Here is a 19,556-nt window from a genome sequence, read left to right as displayed (position 1 = left end):
GTGCAGGCTCTGAATGCCAAACAGCACCATCCACATCCGTATTGATTCCTCAGACTAATATCGATCAGCCTGGTGACATATAGGTAATGTGTAATTAGTATCTTGGATAAAAATAGCACCAAAAGCGCGTACAACCAAGCTGCCTGGGTACTCTGACCTTTGCTAGCATCTCCATGGTGCCAGCAAAGAGAGGGGTCATGGCTGCCTGGTAATTGCTGACCTGCTATTAAAACCACCGTGAAGGTCTACCCTTCCCTGCTGCCACCACTACCAAGTGCCAAATATCACCTTCCAATGCACTAAAGGACTTGTGGCACCAGCAGCTGTTGGGGATGCTGGGGGGCAATGTCTGAGGACATTGCAGGGGCCACTGGACGGTGGGGACATGCCAACTGCTCCTGGGATGCAGGCAGTGTCACAGCACGGCTCCTGCAGCACCTCTTTGAGGAGACAGAAATGGAGCGGACACCTGCCCCAGGCAGGGGACTGTTTCGGGCTGGGTGGCCAATGCTGTGACCGACACTAAAAATGTTCAGGGCCAGCTGAGGAGATGTGGGGCTGAGCCGGTCCCAGACCGCGCAGCCTTTCCCATCTCCTCCCACACCGCCCGGGCCAGGGGCCAACCCGAGCCAGTTTCCTGATGGGCGTTTTTGTGGCCGTAGTGCCTGGGAGCCCCATCCTGTTGATGCCGAGGGTTGTTTGTCAGAAGATAGCCCTGGGATTTGGAAGAGGAACTTGGCAGCAGAGGTGGGGGTGGGAACAGTGCCCTGTTGTGCAGGCAATGGTTTGATTTAAAATCACCCAAAGCTTCCCCTATTCCTGTTTTAAAAACAGCATCTTGGCTTTTATCGCAGAGCCCATGTGGTCCCTCTTTTTGTGGGGCTTGAAAAATGCACCCAGGCCTGATGCAGTGACATTGCTGGCCATGTTCAATGGCCAGGACAGCATTAAACAACATTGCCATAAAGCTGTTTCCACCCATTCACAAAAGGTCCCCCCAAACTGCAAGATCTACCTAAGCAAGAGGAGAAGCACCAAAAATAAAGCAAAGTCCAGCCTTGATGCGAGGTGCTTAGGCATGAAAGTGAAAACCAGCAGCATAAAACCTGAACCCAGAGATGGGTCCAGCTCCTGAGTCTCAAGGGCAGCTCTTCTGTTTTCCCCTTGTCTTCTGTGGAAAGAGCAACACTCCCATGACAGCTGGGAGTAACTGCATGATCCTGGTCACTGCTTAGGTCCTCATTGCCATTTTCACCCTCTCCCCTCTGCATTTCACATCTCGTCCTTTCAATAGAGACAGCGAGCGACAACGTCGGAAGCCCTGGTTCCTTCCCTAGTGCAAGGCTTTCCCCCCTGCTTTCTTTAATTACATTAGCAAAGTCGAAAAACTGCCTTTGGCACATTATTATTCGGTCAGTGAACTCTCACTAATTCCTGACACAACTAATAAATATATGATGGTAGGATCCCGCTGCCGGGGCGCTGGAGAGGGGGCTCAGTCACAGCCCAGCCCAAGAGGTGTTTCGCTCCAGCACCAATATTGCTTATGCCTGACTTCAGTGTGCTCTCACTTTTCTCACTCACATTGATGCAAATGCTCTTTTGCTGCATTTTTTTTTTTGCCATTTTCTCCAGAATTCAGGTTAGTATCTGTCACCACTGTGGGCCTTGGGCTATTGCGTCCTGGGGCAGGGATTGCTCTGAACCCTGTGGAGATGCTGGGCAGCAGCGCCAAAGACCAGCTGATGTTAATCCACCAGTCTCTGAATGTTTAAGAATGTGGTAAAATCCTACGTTATAACCAACAATTGACTTTTTTTCCACCTACCTTCCAACTGGGAGGTGTCACCTGGGAGAACGTTGCAGGGGAGCAAAATGAACTTGCCAGATCCGCAGATCGATGAGCACGAAAGTGGAACCGCAAACATCAACTCAACTTCAGCCTTTCACCAGAGGATATTTTTACTTCTGCTGGAACAGTAATTTCTCCATGCTCACTTCAGTGCATACATTCGAGTGACAGATCATCTCGGTTCGAGAGCCATTTTGTGATTTTACTTTCAAAACCTAAAATCTTCAGTGGAGAGCCAGACCATTAGACTTAGCACTAAAAGGGAGAGGGCCTGGCAGCTTTCCTAACGGCCAGGCTCCCTGCCACAGGTTAAGTGTAGATTAGCCTTCCCCAGGGTTTAAGCACATTTCATACAAGGCGCAGAACTTCTGAAGGCGAAGGGGTCAGATCCTGGCTGCGCTGTACAGCAGCAAAGCCATGCTTTCGCGTCATCGAGGGAAGCCAGGGATCCATTCCCATCTGACCTTTGGACAGTTTTCTTTCTTCCGCTTAGCTCTCAAAGTACGGTTTGATTTTCTCCAGGTACAGTTTCGCCATTTGGCACAAACCTGCTGACTTGGTGCCTTTGCTCTCCTTCAGGCCGGGGACGCGGCGGCAGCAGCGTGCCTGCGCTAATGCCGGGAGCAGCGTATTTCTCAGTAGCCTCATTTAGAAAATAAACCAGCCATGTCCTTTCATTGGTTTCTTGGAGAGAAGTAATACATTTCCAGTGGCATCAGTGACAGAAGCAATATCCTTTCATTGCTATCATTGGAAAAGAGCAGTTTTATGCTGCAAGGAAGAACTAGTTCACTTGTACAAAACATATTTTCTGTTCCCTTAAACCTGGGAAAATCCTTGTCGTATTAATATGCGGCTGAATTGCTTCTCTTTCAACAGTTCTCCTAGGGATTTGGGTTTAGACCAGTTATTGCACTTGGATGCAGTAACAGTCCATAAAAAGTATATTTTGTAAATAATAACAGTACTTTGTAATAAATGGGAACAACAAATAACAAGTGCTGCTGGGGCTCCAAAGCTGCTGCCTCTGAGGAGATACCAGCCAGCCCCAAGGACCCCAGCACCGTGCCAGAGCCATGTGCTTCAGATGGGAAAACCCATACTTCAGTTTTAGAGGGGATTTGTTTTCCTTTGCCTGTGACTCTCCATTCAGTTTGCAGGCGGCTGTTCCTTCTACAACGCAGGATGTTTCCTCTCATTCTGACATTTTCAAGGTACCAGCATGGAACCCGGGGGTGTTATCGGAGAGCTCTTCGAGCCATACTTTCCCAAGCAGGCTCCCCCACAAGAGTTTTTTGGGAGGGATGGCTTTGATTATGGTTCACCTTTTGTGGAGCTTAACCGTGCTTGTTGGCTGTCACGGGAGAGAGCCGCTGCATGAGAGGGTGCTTCTTTCCTTGCAAGTTCAGGTTGCTGGTAGCACAGCCAGGACATCGTAAACTGGATCCTGCAAAACTTCGGAGCATCTATCACTTAATAGCTGCCATTAGCAGCTGCCCAGCCTGCTTATCGCACGCCCACAGTGCTGGGAAGAAACACGTCTCCTTATCGCCTTGCTGTGTGATTATGTGCTTCGGCTGATGTTTCTCTTCATAAATGGTCTGACTTTTCCCTTTTTCCCCCCTGACTTGGCTCATGTTTGTGTCTGCTGTTGCTGGGAGGATGGAGACAGGCCCTCGCAAACCCCCCTCAGGGCCACCTGCATATCTTCCCTTGCTGTGGAGAATAGAGCTCCTAGCTGAATTTCATGCATCCTGAAGCAATTGTGTGGAGGTCACATCATCTTTGCTGACTCATCCAGAGAGAGAAAACTCAACACAGAGAGAAAAAAAACCTCTCCCATCCTCTCTGATGCTAACAGGGAGCTCAGGACTGTCATGGGCAGTTTGCTGTTTGGCCTGGTCAAGAGAAGGATGTATGCACTTCAGGGAGCTTTGGTCAACCCCCATGTCCAGCCCTCTCTTTCTGCCAACATTGGAAGTTTTTGGCCTGTTATGATGTGCTAAAGCAATATTAGCAGCACGGAAGAGAGTCTGTGGCCTTGGTGTCAGGTATAAATGTTTGCTGGGCAGGTTGGGTCCTGGCTGTAATTTAATAGGCATCTGAACGTGGGGACAAGGACCTGTCAGGGCACAGAGCAGGGCAGTACACAGCGATGAGAGCAACGTGCTGCCCTGAAACCTGAAGGCTGATATCAGTTTAGGGTGAAGCAGTGAGCCCCCAGATGCCTCAAATTCTGTTTTCCTGAGATTAGATGAAGCTCTCACTATCTGTAGATGCGCCTGGGAAGTCATTATGGGGCCTTGCTGCTGTTGCACAGCGGAGATGTGTTGGCCTAGCCTTGGTGAGGAAGGTGATAAATCTGGGCTGCAGCTGCTCGCTGTCCTTTGTGTCACAAATTGCCCAGGCAGTTAAGAACAGCCGTGTTCATGCATCAGCCAGCCCTGCTTTGGAGGAGGCCTGCACAGAGATAGGGTTTCCCTGAGAAAAGAGCTACAAAGCTCTGACAGAATGGATCTTTCCAACACCTACAGCCCCAGCTGACCAGCAGGGTCCCGGCCGCCTGGCTCAGACCCTTCGGTGGGACGCAGGGTGTTTCAGTCCTGCTCTGCTTGCTCTAGATGAGCATTTGGCTTCATCACCCTGAATAACTGACAGGCAGTGTTGCAATCTGGGCTGCTGGGTGAGCTGGGGAGCCAGCCCTGGGAGCGGACGTGTGAGCAGCAGCTCTGGGCCAGATCCCGCTTCCTTTTTGCACAGTCTGATAACACGGGCAGCCTGACAGAGGTCTCCGTCCTTGTGCGGGCATGTAGCACAGCTCCCAAGTGAGCGCTGGTTCGGAAATGTTTTGCTCTGCCTTCCTGCCTGAATCTATGCTGAGTCGCATTTCTTTGCTGGTAAGGAACAGATCTGCTAGGAGGAGAAATTTACCCTGCACTGAGTGTAAACACAGATGGAAACATGGTGAAGCCCTTTTCAAAGTCAAAGGAATAAATCTGTTTAAAAGACTGAACATCTGGGGCAGTGAAAGAGCAGGTGGAGAGCTAACCCAAGAAAGGACAGTGGTGCTAAGGGATGGATGGCTGGGGAGAAGGCACAAACTGTAAGATAGTAGAAGTGTCTAAAGTGGGGAAGTTACCCCAAAGAGCAGCAGAAGGCTCTGGCAAAGTTACCTTCTAGGATCTTTTAAAGACCCCTTTATTTCTTGGGTCCTGTGAGTTGCACCCCAAGCACTTTAGGTGGAGCAAGCTGGTAGGCTTTTCCCCTGAACTAATCTCATCTGACTTTTCTAAGGCAGCACACGAGGGATCCAGCCCTGTGTCTCCTCCAGCTGCTGGGATAAGCAGGATTTTGCTCCCTGGCCAGGCAGCAATCGCTGCACTGCAGAAGCTGCTCTGTGCATTGCCCTGGAAAGGCAGATCTGGCATGTTCACCCCACTGGGAATCAGCTTCATGCTGATGGTTTGGTCAGCTCTTCTGGTCCAGGCCAGAGCATTTTCTATGCTCTGCAATAAAAGCGATCCCGGACAAAGGCCCTGGTCCTGCAGGGCTTTATTCACTTGCCTAATCAAAAGGCTAAAAACATGGATAAGACTTAGGTGGCTGAGGAAACGTTAAATCGTGTTCCCCTCCCAGCTGTAACCTTGGCAGAAGCATGGCTCTGGCTGCTAAACCCCATAAAATGAACAGCCCCTGTTGCTCCTGATAGAGGTATAAAAATATAATTACTTGAAGAGTGACTTACGATTCAGTGAAACAAGGATCTTCTCTTTTTTGATTGAATTATGCAGCGGTATTCCTAGAAGACTGGAAGCAGATGGCAGGCTCTGGCCAGGCGTTTAACAGCCTGAGTTACTGCGTGGAGGGGATGGAGCCAAGCGAGGCTGCAACATGCCACTCCTGCCTTTCTGCCTGCCTTGGGCCACCACCATGGTGTATTCCCTGGGAAAGCAGAGGCTGGAGGCTGGGGCAGGATGGTTTGCAGCAATGGATGGAGATGCAGAGCATATCCAGTAGCAGAGGGCTTGTTTTGCAGCAGCGGCACGCAGCTCAAGTGGCAGCAAAGAAAGGCAAAAATTTTCTTTCTGCAAACCCAGTGCTGCTTTGGTCCCAGTAGGCACACTGTGACAGCAATCCCAGCGTGTGTTGTGTCAGGACCCCGTGGACCTGGGAGGTGGCAAACTGCCCTCCTGTCATGCAGGAGAACTCCCCATCCCTCCCGGGCCCAGGAGGAGGGCCAACAAAGGCAGACAGTCCTCTGGGCTGGGGTGGAACGGACACCACTGTGTAATTTCTGCCTCGCTGCTCCTCCTGCTCCCATATATCTTGAGCACATCAATAAAATCAAACAGGCCATTAGCAGCATGTCGCGTTGTCAGCCAAGGATGCGTGTGCTGTGCATTAGGCAGCCATGCAGCCTGCATTTTATGAAGTGGGCTGCTCATATGACTGCTGGGGTTGCAGCAATTATCACATCCCCTCCCCGCTGGGCGATGCTATGGCTTTTATGAGCTACCCTAAATCAAAGGCCCTTTCTTTTTAAAGGTAAATCAACAATTATCCCCCTTTCTTTCTTTTTTTATTTTAAATTGCATAACAGCCAGCTGACTACTAGGTGAAACACAAATCTTGTTGCTGAGTTGTGCCTCCTGCATTGTCTTTTTTGATTATTTTTATCGAATAAGCAAATGTTCTTTTGGAACGCTGAAGTCCTTATGAGGGAGACTCATTTTCTGCTACCGTGATCTCTTTGTTGCGGCTGGGTGATGTATGAAAAGGAATTGCAAATAGCTGTTTACAGCAAGCAAAGTCACGGAACAGCCCACTTTAATTTCTGCTATCTGTTGGAGACTGTTGTCAGTGATGGTCAAAATTAATTAAGCAGGAAGGAAGAGAGCAGGGAGGCAGTGTGCATCCACTTCTGACATTGAAATATTAATGGTGGGCTAATCAAGAAAGAGTATCTATGAATATCTAATCAGCTTACAGTTTGCATTTTTACTGATGCGGTGAACTTCTGGGCAACAGCTCTTTAGAGAAGGTATCGGGAGCGGAGGTGGGCTGGCTGCTGCCTGATCGCTCTATCTGGGAATAAACAAAAAGCTCGTGCCTGTGTCAGGGGCCGAGGCACACTTGGCTTTTGCACCTCACAGCCCTGCTATCATGGGATGCTGCTGGATCCTTCCCACTGTCACCTACAGCAGCCGGGTCAGAGGGTCCAGCCCACACCATCCCTGGTGCTGTGTTCCTTTCTCCCAATGCTAGAGGGCACTCGGAAGGCTCCGCTCCTCCAGGATGGAGCTTCAGCATCTGTCCACATACAGGGCAAAAGCTCTAAACAGCCTTGAACGCAGGACCTCACCCTCTGGTCCGTGCCCGGCGCAGGGCACCCCGCGGGAGGCAGCAGGCTGTGTCCCTGTCTCTCCTGCCGGTGGGTGACTGGCGTTTCCCCGTCGACTTTCCAAGCTGTTTTGGGGGAAACAGAGGGTGATGGTTGTGCCAGGATGCACTGTAGACCCCCCATGCCAGGGCCTGCTCCGGCCATACTGGCTGCAGCGGGGGGTCAGCTGCTTTCACCGACGCACCACATAAGCAGGGGAAATAGGAGGAAACAATCCCATGGCAAAGCTGGGCCGATTCTAATCAAAGTCACAAAAGTAAATGTCACCTTTGGGTGCCTGAAGGAGTCAAGCAGCATTTCTCTCTTTAACGTCAGCGGAATGAGGGCTGTGGCTTTGGAGATTTGTATTGCTGTGTTTCTGCAAACAGTTCCCTCTTCTAACCTCTTGGAAATTGGATTTAGCAGGGCTGAGCAGTTTGTGTGCAGCAGATAGCAGTGAGACTGATAAGCAGAAACCTGTTTACACACTCACTCATATCTAATGCTGCAGTTGGGCAGGGGACTGCCTGGATTTTTTTTTTTTTTGTTAACACTATCAAATGTAATCCTTGTGGCTGAATGTCTTGTTGCTGCTTAACAGGGAGAAATCTGAACTGGGCAGTTTTAATGGGTAACAAATGTGAAAATAACTTCATGTGAAGCAAAGGGATAAAGGTAATACGTAAATCTTAAATGATAATAAGGAAGAATTGAGTGGTGACCAGTAAGGAATAGCATACCTACACTCTCCTCTGTGAGGTGGTATTTCACATATTGCCAAGTTAGGAGGAACTGGACGCAACCCGAAAGCAAAGGAGAGAGTCCTGGCACGTCGCTGTCACAGCAACAGGGACTTTCTGGGAAAGGAAAATGGAAAGGAGATGGTATCAGTTAAGAAAAGCAGGAAGGTACCAGGGATGTCCAGGGAGGTGGTGGAGCCCAGTGGCTGCATCCATCGCCCGCAGGAGTGAGAAACCCTCGTGCTGCGGGTGCGTGGGTGCCACGACGCCCAGCTCCAATGTCTGGGGGCTGACGGTGGAGTGAGCAGCAGGGATTTCTCCAGGAGAAGCACACTGAAACGCACTTCTCTCTGTTGCTCCAATATAACCCAAATCTGTCAGCCTTTAGGGCTTGCTGTGAAGGTCATCTGCGAGCAAGGCTAATTATTTCAAGCAAAGCAGCAGACTAATGCCACTAACCTGCTCCCAGGAACTGAGCTCTGCCCTGTACCTTGGCTGTGTAGCTGCACACAAGCTGCAGGGAATTACGGATGCATGGGGGTGTATGTGAAGCCCACAGATATGCACAGATCCTACTGGCATGTACCTTGAGCACAGAGAAGGAAACACACATTTTTCATAGCTGATTCATTCAGTTGTCATGAAAATGTGGTTCAAGCCAAAAGGTATTATCTCTTCTTTCCACCGTTCAATTTTCTTTAATCTCCTCTTGACATTTATTGAAAGAAGTGTTTTACGCACATCAAAGCCAAAGAATTCAAAACATCACATGAAAAAAATTTAGGGTCAGTCCAAAAGAGGATATGGCAGCAAACATGAGATAAAAGACTCTAGTTTCTACAAGGAAGGTCTGTGCAAAACAAGAGGTCACGCTGATCTGTGGTCTGAGGGCACTGCACAAGCACCTCTGACACTAGCTGCAAGTGGTGAGCTGTATGTTGTGACACCATTAGCAATTTAAGCAAGGCTTAAATGTAAAAGATGCCTTGATAACATGATTTTTCAGGAGCCTCTTCATGTGGGCGAAGAGTTTCCCATGGCTCTGCCCAATGTTGGCCCAACTTGCTTTGCCTGGGGCAGCGCTCACAGGGCTGCAGGCAAAGCTGAGCCATCCTTTGCATTCGCTCTCCATAAGTGAGTGTTGCTGCTTCTCACACAATTAAATGAGCCAAAGCACTTGACAAACTGAACGAGCTGCTGAAAGTGAATCCTGCAAAGGGGCCAATCCTGTAAGATGCCTCCTGACGGGTTAAGCGCCCCGAATGCCAAAACTGAAGAAGGAGAAATGTAAAAGATCGCCAGAAAACTTCTGCTCCGAGTTCATCTTACATAGGTAGAGGTAACAAGCTGACACAGGTTAATTTATAGCTCAGTTGTATGCTGATTGCAAAGTACACATTTCCAGCCAGCAATCATTAGTAAATCACTTTCCCACTGGTTCTCTTGGCATATAAAAGAAATGTCTCCCTTCCTGACATTTAAAAAAAATCCTAATAAGTTATACACTCCATGACTTTATAGCATTTTTAATATTTAAAAGAAGGCTAGAATCTATAACCTCAACCTTTAACAAATGTACAGTAACGCGACAACAAATTTGCCTTGAACAGCTGCTATCTTGGTACCAACTGGCATGAAGAGGAGGCAAGTAATTGGCTTGTTTTCAGATAATTACCATAATTGTAGTGACACCATTTGGATCACATCTAACTGTGTTCCTGCTGCAAGTTGGATAATTTAATAATTGGCAGAATTTAGAATGACAGTAAAGGTAGAGTCAGCGTATGGTGGGGAAATCGGTGGGCACCTCCCTGCGTTGCTGGTACAGGCTCTGCTGCTCTTGCTGGGAAGATCGGCAAAATCTTTAGATTTTTTTGCTGCTTTTCTTAAGCCCTGCCACTGGTTCACATCTTTGCTCCTTTTCTGATGCTTGACCTGATAAGACCACATTTTGCACCTTTTGAACCTTTTGATTTGAGATAAATCACTTTGGTTCAGCCCTACCCAAATTACTACTTTCTTTGTGCACTGAGTATTTTTAGCTGTCCTAGTTCTGCTGGGGGCTCGTCAGAGCTCTGCACTAAAAGTGGATTAAACTGCAGTCAGGTGTTTACAGGCAGCAGCAGCCAAATGCCTTTCCTGGAGGTTGAACGCAGATCCCCTGGAGCGGGGCTCATTCCCCTGGCCGAGCCCTGCCAAGCTGGGGGTGGTAGGGAGCAGAGCGTGTTGGGCTCGGCATGACACACTGGAGGGAACTTGTCCCCGTTTTGTCTTCTTGTGTCTGTGGCCAGCATGAAGGGGACTCGGCATCTCCCGTGTCTCCAGCCCTGAGAGCTGCCCAACCAGCATCCCAGGAGCAGGGGGGCTGCAAGGTAAGGCTAGGAGGTGGCTGAGGCTACTGGGGAAAGGCAAGGAGGTTTTATCAGAAATCAGCTGGGCATTTTTGCCAGGGAGTTGCAAAACTGAGCAGAGCACTGAGCTGGTGCCTCACAGGGTTCTATGGGTACCGAGAGTTTTCCCGCAGTGCCTGCCGGTGGCCTTGCCCTGCCACCATTTGTGCTGTGCAGTGCAGAGGTGAAGACACCTGGCAGCAATACAGTGCCCAAGGAGAGGGGTCTGCCAGAGTTTCTCCAGAACCCAGATGAGAGAGACTCTTAAGGCACATTTGCTTATTGTGCCTCATGCCCCTGCTGCTCCCTGTGGCTCTTCTGCTTTCCCTGGGCTGAACCCTGACTCTGTCAGATGACAGAGAGGTCAAGGAGGTTGTGCCAGACCTGCAGGACGAGCAGTTAGTGCCCATTGCCAGGGGGCAAAGCAGAGTGCTTCCCACTCATACCAGTTGCTGGCCAAGCTGTGCTCTGCCATGATTCGGGGTGAACCAGGCCATCCATCCCACATGTATTTCCGATGGGTCCCAATGGGTGAGGCGACTGCTGATGCTGCAGGACTGCGCTGCAGCCCATGCCTGCAGGGCTGGGGGATGCCCAGCTCATCATGTGCTAGGTAGGACTTTGGCACAGAGCAGGCGAAGTGCTGCTCTCTGCAATAAACCTGTCTGCTGAGATGAGGTTGATGGCTCCATCCCAGCCTCTGGTACCTGGGCACACAGGCAACACTTGTGCCGGAGGGAAGGGAAGGTGGATGACTAAAAAGCAAATCCCATCTCTGTTTTCCCAGTTGCTGGGGGGGTGGTCTCTGGTGTAATGGTGGGAAGGAGTGGGAATTTGTGCTTGACCACATTTGCAATGCTGGTGCTACGTGCCTGGGAGCGGCTGGTTGATCCCCACACATCCCACCTCGCTGCCCCGCACCCAGAAACTGCAGGGTAACAGTTTCCTTGCAGCATTCCCTCCCCCTCTGTGATTTATAGCTGCCAGGAGGCTGTGCATGTGGAGGTGGCATAAATCTCACCCAAAAGAGAGAGAAGGAGGAAATTTGCATTCGCTCCCTCGCTGGCACATTGAATGCAGCTTTCCAGTTCATTGCTGAAACGCTGAGCGGGTCCCAGGCAGAAGGCTGAGGCACTTCCCTCAGTATAAAACAGGGTCAGCACCGGGGTCTTCCATCCCTGCCGGAGGAGGCTCCCACAGCCAGCAAGCAGCAGCTCCCCCTCTCAGCCCAATTATCCCTAGATTAATTTCAATCCATTTCTATTTATATTCTGTGGTATCACCCTACATAATTCTGTAGTGTTTGCAGGCTTCAAGCATTCACTGTCCTCCCCTCTACTGATCTGCCAACAACCGCAAACCCTTTAAATAGCTTTTTCTCATTCAGATCTTCTGATTCTCCTAGTCGTTTCTGCTGTGCCTCACCCACCTCCCTCCAAATTGCTTACATCCTCCTCCTCCTGTGCAACGCCTGCCTGGGCTGACAGAGTGCTGGAGTTAAAATCCTGCAAGCTGCTACTGGAAAGGAGACTACAGAAAGCAATTAGGGAGATTATAGACAGACCACGGTCGTGCTGCTGCAATGGGTCTAGGCGCCCTGTCATGAGAAGCCAGGCCAGAATAAGAGGCTTTCAAATAACAGGCAAAGAAAAAAGCCTGGCAATTGTTGTCTTTGGGATTACATTTTAACTGGGAGTCCATCAGTGTTTTCATATTTCGACAGTAAGCTTGGATACAAGGCAAACCAAGAAATGCAAGAGAGCAAGGAAAAAGAAAGGTGGATACAACACATTAATCAGAGGCAAAAGTTGGAGGCAGTCTGCAGACCTCTGCTTCTGCGCAGGCTGTTGGTTGTAACTAGCATATTGAAGCACTGGAGGAAGTGAAGAATTAATTACAGTTCTGAGACCCAATCCCACTTCCAGCCACAGGCAGCATTTATTAAGATCTCACTGAGGTGGGAAAGATTGAACCAAGGACTCAGGGGACTACGAAGGGGAAAAGAATTAATCAGTTTGTCTCAGGAGACCGGAGAAGTCAGGTTAAATAAAAACTGGAAGTGAAACGAAGGAGGGAACAAGGGTTTGGAAACCTGGACCTGTTTGAAGGAGAAACTCTGGAGTCACAGCTGGGAGCAGTCCCAGGGGCTCTAGTCCCCCACTAGAGAAGCTGGGGAGCTTTGGGGAGAAAGGCTGAAAGTTTGCTTTGACTTCTCTAATAGGCTTAGAAATGTCACATTTAAGCCTCTTGCTTCCTTTGCCTGGCAGGAGGTGGCCATGCAAGGTGCCCCAGCTCTCCCACCTCTGATCCTTGCTCCAGTGTACCACAAAAGTGCCCAGGTCCCCCATGCTCCAGCGTCACTGGGACCTGAGAGCCGTTCCCCAGCCTGCCAAAATTCCCTAGTAGCCAAGGGGGGACAGGAAGGGAAACTGAACAAATAGATGTCCAAATCCCACATGTCCCACAGCCACACCCTAGAAGGAAAATCTTTGTCCCTGCCCGTTGTCAGCCCAGTGTTTTCCATCACAATAACATTCAATTATTTATCTTCTAAAGTGTACAACATTTTCTTCCCTCTTTTGTGTCACTGCTTTTCTGCCTGTCACTCTGGGAAAGGTCACCAGGTTTCCACATTCCTTCTGTGTAATGAGCGGTGACAAACACTGCTGATGATGACCAGCGCTGGGGGCAGAGTTTTAGTGGGCATTGAACACCAGCATCACGGAGAGGGAGCCGCTCCCCAGCTTGTGAACGGGTGTCCCATTGCCAAGCTCCCTCCCCTCCATGCAGCTCAGGGGCAGAAACTTCATGGAAGCCAGATTAGACACTGTTGTCTTATTCTTCCCCCTCTAAAAGTGCCAAGCCTGATATACAGCCATAAATTAAAAACTTCTCATGTAATGAAAGTAAACAGTGAATGGGGGAACACGCTTTCTCCTCCTTAGTAAGTTTTCACCTTGAGGAAACAGGAAAGCATTCCTATTTTTCTGGCATATCCAGAAATAGGCTGTTTTAAGAAAGCTCTTATGGAAATGCAAAGTGCATTACGCAGAGGAATGTTTCTTCAAACTCCATCAACACTGATTCAGAAGAGAGACACCAAAGCCCTCCCTGTTGTTGGCTGCAACAGAAACACTTTCCGATAGAGCTGCTATTTAGAAAAGTTCCCGACTTTATCGCATGGGTCTCTCTCACAGACATACGGCTCTGTGCCTGTTTTTTAAGAGAGCTTAAAATTCCAGGTTACTGGAAATTACTGGTTATAGTAAAGCGCAGAAAACTGCAAAGCAGGTTGCAGGGGAAAGAGGCTACATTAACAGCTGCGTTGGGCAATAACCCTTAGGATATCGGAAAGCTTCATAGCAGGGCAGTTGTTTCCCCTGTGTTATGCCAAAGAACAGTCAAAAAAAAGGTATGTTCTGCTGATTCTATAGTGGTATTTCCTAGCAAAACCACTAAACACTGTTTGGTATGTTAGCTGGAGTTTAATATGCACGAATGATGGTAGGGAGGGATGTGCACTATGTTATAGCTAATGGTTTTTGAAACCTGGCACTTGAAAGCTGGATGTGCATGTAATGCATCTTCACCCTCCTGACTCCCCAATGCCCAACAGGGGTACAGCAGTCACTAAGCCTGGTCACCCTGACGCTGAGCGCTAGCGCCTGGCTGCATGGTGCCAGACCCTTCCCCTCAAGGCAGAACTGACCTCAGATTTAAGGTGAACAAACCACAGGCAAGATTTTTTAAAAAAAATAAGTATGTTTCCCAACACACGTGTTATTTTTCAAACAGAAACCAGCCAAAGAACTGAATGTGAAACTGGCACAGAAATATATCCTCCTTCAGAAAACTAAAAGGATGTTTGTTTGGGGGTACAGATAAGACAAGAAATCATTTCTACTTTCTTTCCTACCAGATTGGAGGTAGAACCTGAAAGCCGGAGGTGGAAGAGCTTCCCCGAACCACCTCAGCCTCCCAGGGTCCCATGAGTTTCAATCTTTGGGGTGTAATACCTCACTCGTACACTGAGATGACCATTAACTAACCAAGAAAAGACAAAATCTTCCTGTCGCTTTCCAGTCAGGCTTTTCAAACGTGGTGGTGAAAGACTCGATGCATCTCACTTTAATGCCCCTAGGGTTTATTGATGGATCCCAAAATTAGATCAGCAGACCCAGGCAGATTCAGAAGTCTAGCTAGGCTTGTTACTTTAATGAAACACTAATTGCTGCTTCTGCAGTCTAAAAAAGTGCGGCTGGTCCTGCAGCAGCTCAGTTAAGCAGTGTTAATTGCCAAAGCTAATTATGTTGCTGTTGCTGCTAGATACTGGTTCAGGGTAAGTCTATAAACAATAAAGACAGTAGCCAAACTGCTGTAGTTTAGCGGATGTGACCTGTGCAAGGCTGCGGCTCTGTATGAAGGGGTGTCTCCGCTCTCGATGCTTTCTGTGCACAGCGAGGCGCAGGTCGGGTGCTTTGCAGGGAACAGGCGCTACATCCTGAGCTGATGCCGCCCACCCTGCACAGGACAGGACCAGGGAGGCGACAATTTCTAGATAAGAGACCTCGCAGCAAATCATATTGCTAAAATTTTTAGGATTTCACTTTTGAGAAAGTACTGAAAAAAAGCTCACCTTTCCTCAGTTCCATAGGTGCAGGTTTTATTCACCTCTTTAAACAGCTATCCTAAAAAAGCCCTGAAATGTTTTCTACTAACCGCCACATAGAATTAAAGAATCAGAGATTTGGAGTTCCCCTTCCCCAAGGGAACAGAAACCCCCCCAAAACTCCCAACACCTTTTTGGTCATACATCCCATGTTTGTTTCACCGATGTAATTCCCAGCTGAAAAGGTGCGTTACACCAATTAAACCACTAGAACTTTCCAAGTTCTTGTTGAAAAATAAGCTTACTGTTACGATAAAACATTTGCTGGTTAGAACAGCCTTGTATAATTGCTCCGAAGGGGTTACGCTTTGCCAGGCCCCTTGGAAACAACCCCTTTGGGACTGAAGGCAGAAGCAGCCCCGAGCTGGCAGCTGTACTGCCGTTGCAAAAACCAGTGTGATTCTTCACCAGGACGCAGCGGCTTGGAGCTGACGGCCAAACAGGAGCAGCCCGGGAGAGCCATGAGGAAGGAAATTTCTCTTGAGCTTGGCCATGCTGCCTTACTGCTCTCCTCCATGGTGCAGCAGAGGAGCAAAACAAAGAGGGCAGTGCTATAGGTTATTGTTCTGGAGAGGACTTTCCAGAATTCTGCTTAGGGAACATGTGGTAAAATAGATTTTATCTCAGATCCAATTAACAGCTGAGTTACGGGACTCAAGTGAAATAAAGGGCAGTGAATCTCCAAGACTCTATTTACATGATTTATTAGAATACGGCTGTCTGCAGGAGCGGGCGGCAGCCGTTATGTTTAATTTATGAGGACACGAGGGGGAAAGGGCTCAGCTACCAAGCTGTTGGGGGGTTCCTACCCCAGCAGTGCAAAAATTCGCCTCCTACAACAAAGGCAGTAACAGCCGCCCTTACACCAGTATTGCTGGCTGCTCACGGGACTAAGTGGCACGTCAGCCTCAGGCTGCCAACCGGGCTTGGTACAACTGTGGGTGGAAAAGCACTGTTCATTTCCTCTGACTGGTTTCAAGGTTTAGGCAGAGGGAAGGGCCAAAGCTTAGACATCCAGAGCGAAAAGATAGATGAATTCCCAGCCTTGCAGCTGAACTACCAGCACAGGGCAATGCACACGGTGGGAGTTTTTGAAGTAAGCATGAAGGTGAAACATGAGTCCTCTCATCTCCGTTTCTAAAACTTCCCATTTTAAGCATCTTCCAGGCCAGAAAAGGATATTTGAGCTGACAGCCTTGGAAGAGCTCCACCATTTCATGTTTATGTGTTTGTAGAGGAAGCACAGAAGGATTCTCAGTGACAGATGAAATCTGCAGTCCTTCTAACACACAAGTTACAGTGATTTTGCCTCTTGAAAGCCAAACTATAAGGTTTCTATCAAAGAGATGTTTGATACCAGGAAACTAAGTATTGTGAGAAAAATAGTGTCCATCGTTTTCTCACATTGCAACTAATATTCATATAAAAAAGCTGCTTTCCCTGTCTTGCATAGCAATGCACAGTAGTCAGACCAGCTGCCGTTTAATTTTTTTCCTTTAATTTTTCAGAAGTGGCTGATGTACAGTGGTAGAAAAATATAACCACAAATAATGTGACTGTCTGTACCTGGCTGTTCTCAAGCAAAGTGTTCTTTTTTTTTTTTTTTAAACACTTCAATGCTGTTCTGAATGTCTGTTAAGCAGAAGAGCTCTGGTGCCCTGATGTATCACTATTACAAAATTGGGTGCTCCAGAGGGAAGGAGCCTAATTAGGTTTATTATTTATTGCTAGGGCAGCCTTAGATTTGGCAAATCCCCTGCCAGCAAGGCTGTGTTCGGTTCCAACACATGTTGTTTGGATCCATAATTTGAACTTAAAAACCTAAAAGTACTTTTTTTACCAATGGGTAGATGTGAGCTTTATTCCAAATCTGTACAGGAGGCGGAAGGCTCTCCCAGGGGGGTTGCCTTTTTCTGTTAAGTGTTTCTCTAACGGGTTCGGTGAGAAGCAGTACTGACACATAGCAGAAGGATCAGAAATCAGCCTTACAGTTGCAATTTAAAGCTTCTGTTCCAAACCTCCTTCTCAGCTTCTCTATAAGAAAAGCAGGGACCTTTCTTGCTTGTTTCCAAAAGCTGACTTAAATAACTTTTTTTAACACACATAGTTAAAAATATAATTTGCTGAATAAGAGCCTTCCATTAGAAATCGGGTTGCTACGTTTAGTTTTCTATCAGTTAGAGAGCCAGGGATGCTGGCAAACTGCTTGTAAGGTGAACTTCAAGGGGGACCAAGTTTTAAGAGTCATTGGTGCATCTTTCTACCTAAGATGCAGCCGTGCAAGTACCTCCAAGCTTTGCTATTCCTGAGTGACTGCTAACGCAGCTCTCAGAGGCACCTGAAACACGACACAGTAGGACAGCTGAGCTGGATGGGGAGTTCTAGGCAATCGCTCTTGCTGTTAAAGATGATGTGATCTCATGTCCCAATTTAGAGACCACAAGAGAAATAGCAGAAAACATGGTTTTAAATGAAGGGCAAGAAAAGTGTTTGATAAATGCACCAGTAGTTAAGTCTCTGCAACAGAAAGCTGCTGTGATGTTTTTCCAACAATATTTCATCCAGCTCCTAGGTTTAAGACAATCAGCCCTACAGTTCATGACCTGCATGCACATTTTAATAAGGGATCTCACTTCCTCAGTAGTGCTTTGGCATAGACCACACTTAGAACTCCACTGTGCTGAAGTAGCACACGCTTACTTTTTGCTTTTGAGAGGCAGCAGCACACAGTGCTTCCCCCAAAATAGAGCAGAGGTGGGTATGGTCTGCTCCCGTGCGAGTGGCAACGCTCGAGTTTCACTAGAGATCAGAAGGGAGAATTCAGCCTCTCAGGAACATAAGGTTGTACTAGGAATTTAAAACAGGCCTCCTGAGCTACAGACAATGCTAATCCAACCACTCCTTCTTATTAGAAAGGGTCATTTTTCTCACTTCCCTCATCCAGATTTGCAATGGCAAAGGAGATGACGCTTGCAAATTTAGCTAAAAGCTTTCAACCACATTCCCATGAGCACCAGTGCAATGACTGTTGCACACAGGTGCCAAAAAAAGCATTATTTGAAATACAGATGATATTCAGGGTACGGGACAGAAAGTGATTTGTTTTAATTCCTTCCCCGGCTCCCTCCCCTTTGCTAGCCCTTCCAGTAGGGTTCACTTGGGTTTTGTTGGAGCCACATGGGATGCCAGTCTCCGAGCACGACTCCCTTGGGTGCAAGGTATAAGCGCTGCTGCTGCAGAGCGACAGCGCGGCAAGGAGCTCCCCTTCCTCAACAAGGCTGCAAATAAGGAAGCATTAGGGACAAAATGGTTCCTCTGGCTCTTTTTCAAGAACTTGAATTAGAGAGAGCCCATTTTATTATATTACTTTAGGAGGAAGTCAGCAGTCGGTCCAGACCAAGTTCTAGAAGAGTCAGTGCAACATTTCAGGGTTTCAATTTTATCAAGTTATTCAAAGTGTGGCAGCCAAGTAGTGACTGTGAACAAGCAGCCATTAGCATTCTTATTGTTATTATTTACTGCCCTTGAGTCTCCAGGAATGCATGGTGCCCAGCAGAGGGGAGGAATAGGCTGACACTTACTCCCAGAAACCTATAGCTTAGATTTAGTCACAGCAAAACAAGAGAATTTTTCTACACCCTCCCACCCCTTCAAAGTCACTGCAAGCTCTTAGTTTGAGGTCAGTGTCATTACTGACAGTAATTAAAACCATAGCAAGAGCCACAGCCAGCATCTTTGCTAGGCACTGGTGTATCACAGATGCGGCAGCAGAGAACCTGGCTCAGCCCCTCCTGGCAGTTCAGACTCCCACACACTTTGTGTCACAGCAGGTTTGGCTAGCACATGCACGGGGCAGTTAACCTTGGCTCAGGTGACAAGCAGCACCATGAGCTGGGATGGCTTGATGACTTGCAATCACCTCTCCATACTTAAAAGGTCCCACATAACTTTGATAACAAGTAATTGCTTGGCTCGGCTCCTTCTCCTCTTCCCCAGTCAGCGCCCAGGCACTCACAGCTTGCTCCAGGAGTGCTCCACACCTCCCAGGAAACCACCTTGCAAAGCCCCTGGCTCTTATTCTCCATCAAGCTCCCCCCCGACCCCTGCCGACAAACTCATCTTTAAAAACTCTGTCAGCTGCGAGGATGCAGATGGTCGCATTTGCATCAAACAACTTTTAAATTATCATTCAAATTAAATTAAATTGAAAATGCAATGAGCTGTTCCTGTAGATCTAGGCGCACAAAGACAAGTTAATGAAGGTCACATTTGTAACCAGTGAAGAACATTTAAATTGTATCATGCCTACCATGGTATGCCATTAGAATAACATGCCTTTCTAAATAAGGATAAATTACTCTTGAAGGCCTTGTGCAGGATTACTCCCTGTTCCCAGGAAAGGCTGGTCTTTGGGACCAGTTCAAACAGGGAGGAGCTGTGCTGGGTCCAGCAGAGCGCCAGCAAAACCTGTTGGTCGCGCAGCGTGAGGCCTCGGGCATCGGTTTGGGCCATGCAGGTCCCACCT

The 19,556-nt window shown here is 48.2% G+C and overlaps 1 protein-coding gene and 1 long non-coding RNA gene across 2 annotated transcripts in view; one reads left to right on the top strand and one right to left on the bottom strand.

Annotated features, from left to right (window-relative positions):
* Positions 1-19,556, top strand: part of LHFPL7 (LHFPL tetraspan subfamily member 7) — a 63,261-nt gene that overhangs the window by 16,469 nt on the left and 27,236 nt on the right. The window lies entirely within an intron of this gene.
* LOC142066256 (uncharacterized) lies at positions 1,428-8,531 on the bottom strand. The gene is made up of 3 exons (XR_012663654.1): positions 8,432-8,531; positions 7,973-8,089; positions 1,428-3,307 (listed from the first exon to the last, which is right to left on the bottom strand). It is a non-coding gene; the product is annotated as an uncharacterized LOC142066256 (long non-coding RNA).

Source organism: Phalacrocorax aristotelis, chromosome 18 (genome assembly GCF_949628215.1).
Source record: "Phalacrocorax aristotelis chromosome 18, bGulAri2.1, whole genome shotgun sequence".
NCBI lineage: Eukaryota > Metazoa > Chordata > Aves > Suliformes > Phalacrocoracidae > Phalacrocorax > Phalacrocorax aristotelis.
This window is presented reverse-complemented; position numbering and strand designations above follow the sequence as displayed.